Here is a 13,561-nt window from a genome sequence, read left to right as displayed (position 1 = left end):
TGAAAAGGATAAGGAAGCAGTATTGGTTCCCCAGGTGTCTGGGGCCCCAAGACTAGGAATGGCACAGGGCCCAAACTAGGAGTAGAGAACAGCGGGGGAGATGGAAGGGTGACTGTGGCCGAGTGAGTCAAGGCGCAGAGGTCTGCGCTATAGACTTACCCCAAGAGGCCTGAGGATAGGAGTGCTGGCTAGGAGAGTTAGCCGGTGGTGCAGGTCCAGGGGAGCAGAGAGAGGTGAGGGCAGGGCCTGGTCCAGAAACGGTGCTCCTGGGGCCCAAGAAAGGCACTAAGGTGGTCTGGGTGAGAAGGATCAGGAAGCAGTATTGGTTCGCATGGTGTCTGGGGCCCCAAGACTAGGAATGGTGCAGGGCCCAAACTAGGAGTAGAGAACAGCGGGGGAGATGGAAGGGTGAATGTAGCTGGGTGAGTCAAGGTGCGGAGGGCTGTGCTACAGACTTACCCCAAGAGGCCTGAGGATAGGAGTGCAGTAAAAAGTCCTTTTTGATAAGATAAAAAGGAAGCTCTTGGAATAGATGATATGGAGGGGAACTACAGAAAACACAGATGCTTGTGACAAAGGCAGAAAATACACACAGTGAATTCTTATATAGTACTTGCTATGTGTAAAGTGAGATTATACGTGCATTTTTTTCCAATTCTCTCAACAAGTCTCTGTGGTAGGCACCACCATATCAGATTGGCCACTTCCGAAGCGCAGGCATTAAGTGCCTAGCTTGAGATCACAAACCTGCAATTCAAATCATCTCAGAAGCTTGGCTCTAGCATCTTCACTACATTACTGTCTACAAAAAGAATAATCTCAAGACAAGAAAAAAAAAATCCCTGCTTTTCTATCAAGGTAAGGCAATGAAAAACGCATTTGTATAGTCAGGAACAATACATACTGACAGTGTTGAACTGTGTTTTGAAGCCTTTTGTATATATGTGCATATATGTGTGCATCTGAACATTCCATGCATGCGAGTGTTAACTAACAGTGCACTGGTGTCTGTGGTTTATTGCATTCTTTTCAGTTTGAGTTCTCTATTCATCCTCTATGCTATCTTTTTAAGAATAATTTGCTAGTTATATTATTTATTTAAAAATTGGCATATTAGGGGGCTAGTGAGATGGATTAGTGGTTAAGAGCATGTGACTACTTTTGCAGAGGACCCAAGTTAGGTTTCCAGCACCCACATCAAGTGGCTCACAATCACCTGTGAGTCGAGCTCCAGGAGGATCTGATGCCTCTAGCCTCTTCAGACATCTGAATTCACATGTACATAGTGTACATACACCCCCCATTGGTACACATTATTAAAAATAATAAAAATATTAAACTGATAAGAACAGATATTACACTTGATCTTAGCCAAAAGGCTGAGAAGCTATAGTAAACACACTTGCTGCCAAGCCTGACAACCTGAGTTCAATCCCCCAGATTCCATATGGTAGAAGGAGAGAACTGACTCCCACAAGAAGTTGTCCTCTGAACTCTGTATGCATACTTTGGCACTTGTGGGCACAAAATACACACACACACACACACACACACACACACACACACACTCCACCACCCCATGCTCACAGAACATCAGGAGCTACCTTGCTCTCATTCAATTTGATGTCTTACAGGGTCTATACTGAGTTCAATATTGTATAACTGTATTACTTCAACTGTGAACCTAAAACTTTACAGCCACTTTGGAAAGAGATGTATCTTTGCTCTGGAATTTGTTACTGAATATGTTAAAGCTATAATGAAATGCTTCTGATCACGTGGTCATTAAATAAAAAAATAAAAAAAATAAATCTTTTGAAAAATAATGTTACAGTAACAACAAAACCCCCTTAAGAGAAAACTAGTCAGGGCATAAGAAACTCTGGCCTTGGTGGAGCCTTAACTTTCCAGTTTTGCCTTGCCAATCACCTGAGTCAAGACCACCCCTAGGAAGGTGGGATAAATCTTAAGCCATGCTGAAGAGACAGGCAGAAAACCTACCTAGTGCATTAATGACATGGTGAACTTTTCCTGCCTGGAATCCCAACCCCTAGTGCATTTGCTATGAACTAGGTCACAGACATGTAGGTTTCTGTAAGTCTATCTGCTTTTGGAAGCATAGCCTCTCCTTTTCTTTTTTATATCTCATTTCTAAGCATGCTTTCCCTAATGCTTTGGGCTGCCCCAACATTTTGGGCTTTCTTAGTCTTTCTTATAAGTCCAGCCATATGGCTGTTCATCTGCCACATGTCTGACCTCCACACCTGCTCTAAACAGGCATGACTTTATGTTTTTTTTTTCCTTCTCTCTTCCATTCTCCTCCTCAGAGCACATGCTGAGACTTACAACATATCTTCTCTGAGGATTTTTCTTTAAATTTGAATAAAATTGTCCTAAAACTTCCATTTGAATCCACTCTTAAATTCTTTCAAGAATTAGACTAAGGATGCTAAATTTGGACCCTATTTTCCCCTGTATCAATAGCACATTGTGAGAAAAAGAACCCTGAAATTCTAGGAAACACGGATGACCCAGGTAGCCCAAACAGTCCTAAGCAAGAATAATAAATCTTGAGATATCACCATAGCTGATTTCAAGTTCTACTAAAGAGTCATAGAAACAAAACAGCATGTACTGGCACAAAACAGGCATGGAGATCAATGGGAGATGAAAAGGATAACTTTTTGCTTATCTCTAAAAAAAGAAAAGATCATTGTACTGAGTATATCCTGCATACAACTGTGGTGAAATTTGTGATGGGTGATCTTGTCAGCACAATGAGATTTAGAATCACCATGGAAACAAACTTCTGGGTCTGAGAGATCTTCTAGATGGGGTTAACTGAGGTGGGAGGACCCACCCTAAACATGGGCTGGGCTGACTAATGAAAAGGAACACAGGAGCACCAGCATTTATTTCTCTCTGTGTCTTGACTGCAGATACAAGATGACCAGCTGCCTGCTGCTCCTGCAGCCACGGCTTTCTCACATGATGGACTGTAGCCTCAACTGTGAGACAAAATACAAAATAAACCCTTCCTTCTTACCTCTCTTTTGTCAAGGATTTGATCACAGGTATAAGAACAGCAGCTAATAAATATGGAATCAACATTTTATAATTTATCCTGTTATACAATGCTTCCCAAAGTGACTTCCTGAGAATTCCAGTTCTATTTGTTGGTATGAGGTTACACAAGAAAAACAAGTTATGTAGTTAAATCCTCCTGGAGAATCCTAAGTTAAGCAAAGGAAAGCCAGTTGCATTATGGCAGAGCTTCTCATGATCATTAATTCACTCACGTGTTGGATGAATCTTCAAAGATCATTTGCTCCAGTGAATGAGTCATGGGATCATGGTTGCATGTAACAGTTTTGAGCATCCCTACCTTAAAGCTGTTCTTTCCTATTTGGCTGTTTTGTACATTTTGGTTAAGCCAGGCTGTTCTTTGAAAACTGGCCATTAAATTGCTTTCATCATTGGGAAACCACTGAAAATGTTATATGGGGAATTCTTTTTCTGCTCATTTACTCTCTATGTACAACTTTCAGAGAAAATGTACTAACTTAATGTGGTATGCTGTGTTTTACCATGTTCATATAATATGCAGCATAAAGTCTAGAAACTAATTTTATCTAGTTGGCCCTTCATAACACTGCCTCTGGGATTCAGGGAAAAACATATTTTCTTTTTAAGTTGTATAATCTTAAGCTGAAAAAGGAAGCTTTTAATTCACAGTAATTATAACACATTTAAAAATTTCCCTGCTTCTGTCCTTCAAGATTGTTCCATGGTATCAATCGTGGAAACTTAGTCATATCCCACAAAGAAATGACTTTGTTGTGGAAAGAATGTCTGTAGGAGACCAGGATGCCAGGCCCTAGGGTGAAATGAGCCTAAAACATTTAAGTTCAGGTTGTATTCTCTGCTAAAGGGAGGGGCACTGAAAGCAGTGGCTCTGATAATCCCTGTCTTGCAGAACACTGCCAGACTGGCAGGAGAAAGCGGCCTGGTCATAAGTGCAAACTCCCTGCTCTGTGGGAAAGCGTCTTGGTCAACAACCCTTAGCTCATCTCTTTGTCCTGAACAAATAACTCAGCTACCCTTAGCTAAGATATTAGACCAGGTTATTAAAGGTTTACTCTTGAGTTAAAAGCTAAAAGTTTGCCATGCTTCTAACTCTAAGAAAGAAACCATTGTGGCCAATAAATTACCAGATGGGCATTGATAACTTTGAGTTAAAGCTTATGCATCCTTCTGGTGCCAACTAATGGACTAAAAGTCCTATTTCTTTGTACCCTAAATCTTCGTATGTGACTGCCATATCCCACATGACTGCCAGTTCCTTGGGATGTATAAAAAACATCTGAATTTTGAACTAAATGGCTTATTGAAAAGACACAAGTCCCAGGGTCCAAGACTCTGTTGCCAATCAAGTCTCTCTGCCCCAAAGCCAGTAGGTCCCCTGCTGAGGAAAGCAAACCCAAGTCCTGACAAATGCCACATGAAAACCAAGGACAGCTCAGTGTGGGGTGGGCTTCACTTAGGAGATTCTACTCAAGATGTACTTTGAAACAGGAGGAAGAAATCTTACAACCTTGCAAATATTGTCTGTGGAGTAATCAACATGAACAATTTTATTGACCCAAAATCATTGTAAAGTATCTACGGTATATAAGTTCCCTAAGCCAATTTCTTATCTAGATTTTCTTAGGGATCCCACTACCCATAATTAACTCCTATTGGAAGATCATTGCAGAAGAGGAGTGGATGACTACAATGAGACGGTATTATCCAGATAGCTGAGCAGTTACTCATATGAATTCACAGCAAATGTGACAGCATGCACAAGACCCATGTAACTCAAGTCAAATTCCCAACAAAGAGTGAGCAATATGGGTAAAAAGCCCCAACCTTATTTGAGGAACTACTGACAACTGATAGCTGCTAGGAGAGGGAGAATCCATTTTCTATCTTTCTTTTTTGGGAGGATGGTCTTTTTGAGTCAGGGTCTCCCTGTAGCCCCACCTAGCCTGGCACTCAATATGTAGACCAGGCTAGCTCAATCACACAAGTGCTGGAACTAAAAGTATGTGCCACAATGCCCAGCAGAGATTCAGTTTTGTTAAGGATGTGGTGCTGAGTAGGTTCAACAGTCTCCAGGTGAGGGACCCACACTGAAGGGCATTTGAGGACACGAATTAGACTAGATAGGCCCTAAAAATAATAATAGAGGACATGAAATTGTGTGTGAGGATGGGGTTAAGAGGAGGTGGAGCTAGGGGAGGGGGATCTGAATATGGTAAAAATACATTGTATGAAATTCCCAAAAATTCAAAAGATAAAAATAAAAACATTACAATAAATTCAACAAATTGTATTTTAAAAGTGGACAAGATTTTTTTTGTACTCATTTACTTTTTAAAATTTTATGTGTGTGAGTGTTGTGCTTGTAAGTATCTAAGTATACCTGTGCCATGCAGTGCCCAAAGAGGACAGAAGAAGACATTTGTTCCCTGGAACTGGAGTAAAGGAAAATTGTTAGCCACCATGTGGGTGTTGGAATTCAAACTCAGGTCCTCTGCAAGAACAGCCAGGGATCTTAAACCGTGAGCCATAAGACGGCAAGATTTTAAAGAAAATTCCAATATTACATACAAGGTAAAAAAGTCAAATAACATTTCAATCTCATAAAGCTCAAATAATGTGTATTTTTTTTTAGAATTGCTCTAACAAAATGGTACAGATGGGTGGCTTAGATAAAAACATACCATTTTATAGTTTTAAGGTTTGATGTTTGATGTCTGAGTCTGTCAGGGAGAATCTGCTACAAGACTCTTTCCTAGTCTGGGAAATCTGTGATATTCCTTGGCTCTGTGGTCTTCATATGCCTTTATTCCATTGTGAATGTCTCTGCTCATATTTCTCCTGAGAGGGCTCAGATCTAGGCGACCCCAGACCCAGAAACCATGAGGCTCCTAAGAGGAGCTGAGTCAACCAACTCCCAGCCACCTGCAAGTTAACAAAAGCAGCCCCTGGGAAGTTAATGACCAATGTATTGTGATCGCCAGAGCATGGCCCACAAGCTGACAAACAAGTTTCCCAAGCCCTTAACTGCAGTTAATTCCTGAAACTCTGTAATTGTAGAAAAACATGTTTTACAGTAGATGTTTTCTCCAATATGCTTCACCAGGTACAGACCCCATACACTCCATGAGCAAGCATCCCCCCAAACAGTCCCAAACAGTAGATAAATATTCTCTTTTTCCTCATTCTGTCCCTTACAAGCTACCCCTTTACAGCCATTAGGTTGCTGGTTCTTTCTCACACCCCAGTTGAGGACCAGCCCCCGCCAAACCCAATTAAACTCTCGCTTTGCCAGTTTCTGTGACCCCTGCCACCTTTTTATCTAACATCTCCTTTTTATAATGACAGTATTCACATTGGATTCAGGCCCTACCCTTTTATGCTATGACTTTATAACAACCTGACAGGTTCCATCTCTGTAACACATTTCCTAACAAGGTCCACACATGCAGAGGTCCTGGAGCCTAGAACATTGATGTAGGAATGTATGAAATTCAGCTGACAAAACTTTTCTCTTATTTTTTTTCTAGTAGTGTATGGAAGTTTTATTTTTTCTTGTGATACTGGGCAGTGATAATTCATGCTGTGCAAGTGTTCTACAACTAAATTATACCCAAGCCTTGGATTATTTAAAATTAGAAAATCTAATAATTAATGTAATTAACTGTGTTGACAGATTTATAGAGTAACAACATTTGAAAAATTTCAATATCCATTCTGTATAAAACAGATAACATCATGCCTAAACATGATAAAGGCATCAAATTTACCACAGTGCCAGTCTTATTGCAGAACAACACTGGAAGCATTCACAACTTAAATCAACAACAAAACCAGAGCCCCTAGCCTTTCATGTTTCATAGGTAGTAATATTAGTGGAAATTAAAAGCAGAAAAGAATGAAAGATATGGGAAGGAAAAATGAGGCAAAATATAGTGGTTTGAACAGGATGCGATTCTTGCAGAAGCAGCATAGAAGAGAATAGCTGTAAAGTACTATTTGAAAAGAGAGTTCAGTGAGCTAGTAGGGGAAACATTGGAATAAGAAGCAAATGACATCCCTGTATAAAAGAACATCTAAATACAACATATAACACAAGAAATGTTCTGACTTGAAATACCAGCAGAAAGGATAAAATAGGAGAACAAAAGAAGTTAACAAGGGAGGAAGTTGATAGATGTTAAAGAGGAGAAAAAATGAATGTTCAAATATGTATGGACAAGTTGGGAAAGGCTGCATGAAGAACTTGTTAAGAACAAAAACCAAAAACAACTGCTGCAAGTTCTTTGTTCGGGGCAGTAGAGAAACTAGACCTGAGGGGGCTAAGGAAGGAAAACTGTTTCACATTTCCTATAATACTTCTTTTGTCTTTGCATCCAGGAATAGACTAGGCATTCTAAATTAAATCACAAATGCAGTATTACAGGCTGAATGTTTTTCTACAACCAGAATTCATATGTAAAAATATTAATTCTCAATGGTGGTATTAGGAGGTGGAGACTTTGGGAGCATTAGGTCCTGAGGGTGGAGGCTTTTGGACTGATTAGTGCCCTTACAAAAGGGATCTCAGAGAATCTTCTTTCAAGAAAATCAAGTAGGAACCTGAGAATATTCCTCTACAGAATTTCTATTATGCATGATTTCTTCAGCTTTTACAAAATGGATGTAATCTGCACTAGTGACTTTTACCTAACTTTGCAACCAAAAAGTTACTATATATGTAAACAAGCTCATTAAGCCATGTGCTCCTCTTTGACCTGGGCATGTGATCTTAATCTTTCGGAACCCTTCCTTGGCCTCCACCCAAGATAGTGTAAGATAGAATATGAATATGTATGCATAGTTACATATCAAAGTGCTAGAAACAGCATGTTTTTCTCATCATAAACAATGAGAAAAATTGAGAAGACTGTTTTTAATTGCGTGTGTGTGTGTGTGTGTGTGTGTGTGTGTGTGTGTGATATTCTAGGCCTAAGGCAAGATTCTTTGATAAGACAAGGATAGATCCTAGTTTCTACTTCCCCAGAGCATGCTGAAGATACCATTTGAATAAAAGAATGAGTGACTCCTGGCAGAAAGCACAGTTCCAAGAGACATCTGAAGGAACTGAGCAGTTAGAGTTCACTCTTGGCCTTAAAACTATTGTTAATAGTTGAGCTCTTTCTTTATTCAGGCATAACCATAATGTGACTTAGCCTCACTTCAGTACTAGAAACTTCACAATCAGACACCAGGCCAATGCACTAAGTGCTAAGCATTACATTAATGACTAGCGTTTGCACAAAATAACAAAATGGCTTTCACTAAGAAATACTCAAGTAACATCAAGCACTGAAGACTGCTGGCCATGCAACTCTCTGAGTATCCAGGGAAGGAAGTTAGGGACTCTTCAGACACTTGATATATGGGTTATAATCTGGCCATGCACTCACGGAGAGTCACAGCATAGCCAAGAGAGTAGCTGCAGGGCACTGAAAGTCTAAGAGCCACTGTTCCTTCATCAATTTCTAAAAGACAGACTTTATTGCTGTTTCCACATGAAGAAGTTTCTCATCAAATTAGGTGATGAGGCTGGTTCATTATTACATCTAAAAGATACATTTTTTCCAATAAATTATACCCTCTAGGTGAAATCAACATAGAATGCAGAAATGTCATAGTAGAATAGAATTAAGAGAGAAATCATGTTTTCATTAAGTAGCTGAAAATTTTACCAAGTTTGTACACACAATACAATGTATGAGCTAGGCATGGTGATGCATGCCTTTAATTCCAGCACTCAGTAGGTAGAGGCAGGTGGATTTCTGTGAGATCTAGGCCAACTTGATCTATATCGGGAGTTCCAGGTCCGTTGGAGTTATAGGGTGACCCTGTCTCAAAAAAATTATACATAACGTATGAAGTGTGGTCATAGTCTACCTATAAAAACTGGAAGTGTCAATATACCAAGAGCTAAACAGCATGCAATTTTGAAAATTCAGACTCTTGGACATGTTTTCAAATTACTCAGTTCAGATTCTTTTATTTTATATTTATTTATCTATTTATTTGTTTATTAGACAACTATGAAACATCTATTGAGCTGAAGAACAAGATCTACTTTAGCAGCGGCGTATCAGTTGGAAATGTGGATCATCTAATCATGCTACCTGGATTTAAATCCCTGCTCAGTCACCTATGAGGTAGGTGAACCGAAGCAAGTTGCTGAACCTTTATATATGATTTCCTCATAAATAAATGAAAATTATAACTGAATCATTGTCATGGATATTTTTTTGCAGGAAATGACTGTTTTTCTTATGAAAAGCTAGAGGAAATAGAGTAGTTCAAAGTCCTACTGAAAAATATACACACAATAAATATTTGAGTACATGTGTATAGCTGAGGGTTATATAGCTTCGAACAATGCCGGGCAGGAGAAAGACAAGTGCACCTTTCACCACTCATCTAAAAAGCTTCTTTTTGCAACAGAGAAAAGCTATTAGAGAATTCCAGAACTGGTCAATGCAGGGTCTGTGAGACGCTTAATCCTAAGTGACACAACTTTAAAGCAATCACTACAATTAAGATGAATTCATCTATTAACTCTCACTGGAGAAGTTTCCTTATGCAGCAGATGGTGATTAACACAGAGACCCACAATTAGTCAACCTGCAGAGAACAAGAGGCTGCAGAGGACTTATCCCTGAATAGGACAACTCTTTCAAACCCCTGCTTCCCAAGGCTCAGGGATCATTGCAGAAGAGGAGGCAGAAAGCATATAAGAGCCACAGGGGATGGATGACCACATGGAAACAGAGTCTTCTAGACAGCTGGTCAGTTACTCATATGAACTCATGGCAATGGTGACAGCATGCACAAGTCCTGTGTAAGCTCAAATCAGACAAAATTCCAGCATAGATATAGGGACATGGGTAAGAAACCTAAGGAACTTTTGGCAATTGATGGCTGCTGGGAAGGGGAAAGCCAGCGTCTTACAGGTTGGGGGCTTTTTAGTTTTCAAATCGGTGGAGAAAAAGAATCCATTCCTGCAACCTTAGACGACCTCACAATGACAGTATCACTGTGCAAAGAAAAATTTGAAAGATGGACTCCCCAGGTGCCTCATGTGGCCTGGAGACTCAGGTATACCTGAAGGGCCTGTTACCCCCTCCCACCCTGTCATCACCCCAAAGTCCCACTGCTGCCTTGCCAAGAACCACAACTTCCTCCTGGTTCCATTTCTTCCCTCTGGGATTCTTGAGATCCAGGCCTAAGGACTCTTTTGTAGCCCCTGTAGCCTAGAGAACCAGGTAGGCTGCCTAAGCTCCCCTGCCATCACCTCAAAATCTTACATCCTCCCCTTGCCAGGGACCATTACCTCCTCCTGACCCCTCTCCTCTCTTTGCCAATTCACTTGATTCTGTTCTGGTCCAAACTCCACCAGGGACAGGTCTAGCTGCAGGGATGCCCTGGCTCCTCCCTCCCTTCAGGACTAACCAGAGCCCCACCAGGTACATGACTGGGACACTCTAGTTGTTCCATTCACCTTTGAGACCCATGATCAGTGCACATTTCCATGGGAAGCTTGTTCCAAGCTCCTTGACCAACTTACTGCAGGATCAGACTGTAGCTGACAAGCAGAAGACCTAGAATAGAAGCTGCAGCCCTAAGAACCAGACAAACTGAAGGAATCAGCAACTCAACCCCACTCTGAACTCACCCCCTCCTGAGTATTTTAAATATCTCTGTTGAAAGAATGTTGCTTGAACAAAAAAGAAAGAAAGAAAAACTCAGATGCCAAACTAACACCAGATGCACAAAGCACAACATAGAAATACGAACAACACATAAAATAAAATAACATGTCTCCTTCAAAAATTACAAATCCTATAGTAAGGGTCACAAAGGAAAATGACATGGGAGAACTACCAGACGAAGATTCAAAAGAATGATTACAGCTATGGTCACACAGCTCAAAATGACAAAGACAAAATATGAAAGAAATAAGGAAGTCAATCCAAGCCATGAAAACAGAATACAAAGTGCTGAGAAAAACCCAAATTGAAGTGATGCTGGAAATGAAAAACTCAATAAGCCAAATAAAAACCTCAGTGGAAAGCCTTACCAACCTAACAGATCATGTTGAGAACAGAAATTCAAGCATGGAAGTAAAGTAGACGAATTAGATCACTCACTAAAAGTCAGTAAGAAATTTATAAAGAAATATGAAAAGAACACAAGAGATTTAGGGGACACCTTGAAAAGACCTAACATTCAAAATATGGGCACAGAAGAAGAAGAAGACCATAGTGAAGGCTTAGAATATAAATTCAGTAAAATCATAGAAAACTTCCAAAACCTAGAGAAAGAGATGTTCATCCAGATATAAGAGATGTCCAGAACACCAAGTGTGGTCCCTGGCTGTGGCTGCTCTCCTCTGGCTATGGCCGCTCTCCTGCCCTCTTAGTTCCTCTGATCAGTCTTCCAGTCTGGGACCCCAGGGCTGGTGAGGAGTCTGTGCCAGCATTGCCGGATTCAGGTTCAGGAGACCAGGTTCAATGACACAGATCTGCTTTATTGTAGGAAAGTATGGGCTTATATAAGGGTAATAGTCCAATCATAACACAGCATATGGGATCCCTTATTAGCATGGCAGACTAGTATCCTATTACAATCTAGCAGGCCAGATGCCCTATTAGCATGATAAGTTTCAGTTTCTCTAAGTTTCGGATTCCTGGAAACCATGTGACTTACATAGCTTTCTCTCTGATAAGAAACAAGAAGCACTGCATTCCAGCATGATAGGTATGTAAGGCAAAAGGCAAAATCAGTCACATGATTTTCCACAACAACCAAGTAGACCAGACCAGAGAAGAAATTCTCCATGACATATTATACTAAAACTGTTTATAAAAATGAAGGAGAAATAAAAACTTTCCATGAATGAAAGGAATTTATGACCACTAAACCTGCTCTACAAAGGATACTAGAAGGAATACTTCAATCTGAATAGAACTACAAAAGCACTTAAAAGGTCATAAGAAACAAAGGAACCATCATAGGATAAGTAATCAAAAGAAATCAGAGATACTACAAGGGCACTAAAAACCAACAAAATGACAGAAATTAATATGCACCTTGCAATAGTAACTCTGAATACTAACAGCCTCAATTCCTTAATAAAGAGACACAAATTCACAGTTTTAATTAGAAAGTTATATCCATCCCTCACCTCCCTTTGTTTCCCTGGGCTGCACAGACTCTGGTGTTCTGGTGCCAGCACGTTTCATGGGTAAGTCCAATGCACCCATCGCAAATTGACACCCCAGCCTCTTTCACCCTCCCACTTCCCTCCTCCTAGCCTGGGTACTGACCTATTTCTTGTCTTGGCACCCCAGACACTGGGGCTAACCCCTCCCCCCAGAGCCACTACTGCTTCCTGATCCTTTGCATCCAGACCAATCCAGTTCCTCCCAGTAGTCCCCAGGAGCCCTGGGGGCCTCATCCTTTCCCCATCTCCCTTTGCATCGTTGGGTGGCACAGCCACCAGCTTCCTAAGACCAGCATCTTTCCTAGGCCCTGCTCCCAGGCCAGCCCAGCCCCCAAATTCCTGAGGGCAGCATCTTTCCTGGAGGCATCCAGACCTTAGGAGAGGCCTGAGAGCATCTGAGCCTCATCTCACTTGGCTCTTTGTGAGAGCTGCGGAAGACAAAACCAATTAGGCAACTCTAACATAAAATCAAAAGAGAGAACCTGAAGCCTAGACCAACCAGCTTCTCATGCCCAAAGAGTAAACCACAAAGGCACATAAAGTTTACAAAAAGAAGCAGGTCTAAACTCAACAAAGGAAGGCTTGAGTCTCACCCAAGAATCAGAAGCTATGAAAGAAATTCACATGTCAAAGTCACAGAAAATTAATCATAACATGAAAAACCAAAATAATATATCTCCACCAAGAACCAATAGTCCTCCAGAAGAGTACAATGAGAACTCCCTAGAAATAACACAGGACATGGAACTCAAAAGAACAATTATAAACATGATAAAAGAATTCATTGAATTTAAAGAACACACAAAGAAATCAAAGAACTGAAGGAAGATAGGGATAAACTTCTGAATGAATTCAGAAAAGAGTTAGAAATATAGAATACTCAGGCTGAAATGAAGAAGGAAATGAAACACTCAGTAAGCCCATTAGAAATGACAGGAGAAAGCCTCACCAATAGAATGAATGAAATGGAAATCAGAATATCAAGACTGGAAGACAAAGTGGATGAATTAGACCAGTCAATCAAAGATTATGAAAAATTTAAGAAAAAAAAAATGGAATATGCAAGAATTGTGTGACACCATAAAAAATCCAAAACTTCTGAATCATATCATACAGGAAGGAGAAGAATCTCAAGATAATGGTATGGAACAGATATTCAACAGGATTGTAGAAGAAAATTTCCCCAAATTAAAAAAAGACATGCCCATACAAATACAAGAACAA

General features: G+C 40.3%; 1 pseudogene; it reads right to left on the bottom strand.

Annotated features, from left to right (window-relative positions):
- Positions 1-1,282: 1,282 nt before the first annotated feature.
- Positions 1,283-1,391, bottom strand: LOC115067042 (annotated as a pseudogene).
- Between the last annotated feature and the right edge of the window lie 12,170 nt (positions 1,392-13,561).

Source organism: Nannospalax galili, unplaced genomic scaffold, assembly GCF_000622305.1.
Source record: "Nannospalax galili isolate Female #2095 unplaced genomic scaffold, S.galili_v1.0 scaffold264, whole genome shotgun sequence".
Lineage (NCBI taxonomy): Eukaryota > Metazoa > Chordata > Mammalia > Rodentia > Spalacidae > Nannospalax > Nannospalax galili.
This window is presented reverse-complemented; position numbering and strand designations above follow the sequence as displayed.